General features: G+C 44.6%; 1 pseudogene; it reads right to left on the bottom strand.

Moving 5' to 3' along the window:
• Positions 1-962: 962 nt before the first annotated feature.
• LOC147626393 (germin-like protein 8-5 pseudogene) lies at positions 963-1643 on the bottom strand (annotated as a pseudogene).
• Positions 1644-3480: the final 1837 nt, after the last annotated feature.

Below are 3480 nucleotides of genomic sequence, written 5' to 3'. Positions count from 1 at the left end.
AGTGAAGCTACATGATGAGCACTCTATTGAGGATATGCCAGATTTTGTGGAGGAGTGGATAGATTCTTCTAGGAAGGGATGCATTTTCCCCTCTTGGATGCAAGATCATGGGCTTAGTGATTGGGAGAAGAAATATTGCCCTTGGTGGTTGGATTATCCCATTGGGGAGAATCCCAAAAATGAGGCATGACATTGTAAGGGTAAGATATCCAATTATACCTCCCATTCACAGTTTGTGCATTATCAACAACTTATGTTTTCTTCATTAATGACATGTATTACTCTAAAAGAAGCTTGATCCATCCGACCACCCGCGATCCATCACTCGCATTGCACTCGCATCTCTGTAGAGACTCTTTTAACCTCTGTAGTAGTAGTAGAGAGCTTATCACAATTTTAATCTTAGAGAATTATTATAACACACTCACACTCACACTTGCACTCTCATCTTGCAGAGACTCAAATATAACAATTTTGCACATTCTAGCCTCTGTAGGGACTTAAAATGAAATTTCCCAAACAATATAACCAGGCACAATATTTGTCTCACACCTCAATCTTGACCTTGATCTCACTCAGAGTCTTGATTTGAATCTCAATCTAGATCTCAATCATCTCGATTGATTATGAAGAACACATTCTCTCTCTCTCTCTCTCTCTCTCTCTCTCTCTCTCTCTCAAAATCTCTCTCTCTTTTTCATAAACCTATGAGTGTGTGTATAAGCTGTAAAGGTATAGTTATATTCTAAAAACGTGATAATCAAGTTTTTAAAACCTAGTTACACAATGGGCAATATTCATAAAATTTTGTGAGGCCATGGCCCATGTAGTTTTTTTTTTTTTTTTGTCAATAATCACGTGAGATAAGAAAACAGAGTCATTATTTCAAAAGAAATATTCACGAGAGAGAACTAGTTTAGTCACGAGAGTGTGCGTGTATAAGTTGGCGGCGTCTAATCAAGCTAAGAAAGGGTTTTGCCGACGCTGGCAATGAGGCTTTCCACCTCATCCTTGTTGATGCCGAAGGCTATCTCTAGCACCTCCTCGGGGAGGGGTGGGTAGGCGTCGAAGAGAGCGGCGGCGAGTTGCGAGGTGCCCGGGTTCTGGCTATTGAGGGCGGAGATGGCGAGGGCGGATTGGTGCTTGTCGGGGTTGAGCTGGAAGTGCACAAGGCCACGAGGGAAGACAAAGAGATCGCCGGGGGAGAGGGTCTGCTCAAAGAGGGTATTGTTGGGCGTGGCGGTGACGAAGCCCACCTTGAGCGTGCCCTCGGCCAGGAAGAGCACCTCGGTGGCGCGGGGATGAACGTGGGGCGGGTTTAATCCCTTGGGGTCGAAGTCGATGCGGGCGATGGACAGGCCCTGCGTGTTGAGAGCAAAGAAGTTGGCTGCACTGGCCAGGTTGACGGACACGCCCAGCCCTTTGATAGGTTTGGCGCGATGCTCAAGCATCGTGAACTTGAAGTCGGCGTCCTGCACCTCATCGGCCGGCTTGCAGGCGAACCCGTTGAGGGTGATCATGCTGGTGTTATCCGCCACACAGAAGTCCTGCAGAGGGTCTTCATCCGCGGCCCTCACTTCTAATATGAGCGGAGACATGAGCATCACCGCCAGTAGAAGCAGCAAGCTGCTAGCTGCTGCCATAGCTGTGGCTTGCGGACTGTGAGCGCGCTGGGATATTGGAGATGATGAGGAGCGAAAGCTGTGATATTGGAGATAGATGATCAGAAGAATAGGCTACGCCGATCCTCATGCGCCTGACGTCGTATTTATATGCTGCACGACGCCGCTGGCTGGAAAGAACGAGTCTTATCATCCGCTCTCCAAGGAACCAGTCCTATCCGCTCTAAGAAAGAGTCCCGCTTCCACAGACCCGGTCGACGTTCCCGCTATCTGATCTGCCGGAAGGGAGGACGTCACAGTGATTGACGTAGTCTCCTGCCAAGACCTTGTGATTTATGTTGTATCCTGACGCTCGCTGTAGTCTACGTGCCACGGATGTGCCGGCCATACGTGCCACGGACGTGCCGGCCATACGTGCCACGCAGGACTCGAAGTTGAAGGAGACGTGGAAGTTGGGACCACATGTGACACGGGTGTGAATGTGCCTGTTCTCAAATGAATCTTTTAGAGAGAGAGAGTTATTTGTGACTCGCCTTCCTTTTCTCTTATGAATCTTAGAGAGAGAGATGTGTTAGTAGGGGTGAGAGAAAGAGGGGGGGTCTATGTGCTAGTAGGGGTGAAACAAACCTAAGCTCTCTAAGTGTGTGCCTTTACACACACACAGACCAAAGGCTTGTTTTAAGATTTTCTCACGTCATGCAATTCATGAGAAAGAGAGAGAGAGAGAGAGAGATGGGGGGAGACTAGAGTGTGTGTGTGAGAGAGAGAGAGAGAGATGGGGGGAGACTAGAGTGTGTGTGAGAGAGAGGGGAAGGCATGGTAGTGGGTGATAAGTATTCCACCTGAGATTATATTTTCTTATACTCTTCTTCCCAAGGAATTAAATCCTATCTTGGAAGGGCAAGGAAACCTTCAAAGTCTTAGCTTGCTGCTGCAAAGCTAACATATTAGAGTTTAGACTACATGGGTGTGAATTCTGGCTTACGATGGATCTTTTTTTATTGGGTTTGTTGAGACACAAAGAGAGTGGATGTGATAGTAGGTGAGACATACCCAATTTCCTTCCTCTTTTTATTTGTTCAAGCCCTTACACACGTTGAGAAAAAAGGCACATTTTTCTTTGGATATTTTGAAGTCTAGTAAGTGTGTGAACACCCTCTTAAATAAGAGAACATAAGATGGCGCCTTGGTGCCTATAGAAAGCATTGTACATGGTGACTATATTATCATAGCTCAGTTCTCATAATACAATCATTGTTGCATTGCACAGTCTCTCACCTAAAAATATGTAAGTATAGCATGTGAGTTCATCGTCGAAAAGGGTTTTTTAATTCGAAATGTTAAGGTAAATTCACATCAATATATTTACATTTGGGTTTTTTTAAAAATCGATTTTGAAAAAAGCTTACAAGTGCATAGAGAAAAAGGGACCATTTTATTCATGAAAAAATCAAAGGTGAGGGGTTTTTTAAATACCGCTTGAACACACGTGATACATAGGGTGTGATACATAGGGTTTCTTAATTGTGCAGCCCCCACGAATATACCCAATATCCTTCCTCTTTTTATTTGTTCATGCCCTTACATACGTAGAGACAAAAGGCACATTTTTCTTTGGATATTTTAAAGTCTAGTTAAGTGTCCACCCACTGGTGTGTGAACACCCTCTTAATAAGAGAACATAAGATGAGACTTTGGTGCTTATATAAATCATTGTACATGGTGAAAGTATTATCATTGTTGCATTATGCAATATCTCTCTATTATTAGCTATCACATCTTTCTCTCCCTCTCCCTCTTACTCTCTCTCTATGCCTCTCTCTAAAAGTACTATCTTGATGGCTTGAACCTCCATCTC

Source organism: Cibotium barometz, chromosome 22 (genome assembly GCF_041138505.1).
Source record: "Cibotium barometz isolate CiBa-2024 chromosome 22, ASM4113850v1, whole genome shotgun sequence".
Taxonomy (NCBI): Eukaryota; Viridiplantae; Streptophyta; class Polypodiopsida; order Cyatheales; family Cibotiaceae; genus Cibotium; species Cibotium barometz.
The sequence above is the reverse complement of the archived record's forward strand: the minus strand, read 5'-3'. Positions and strand labels throughout refer to the sequence as shown.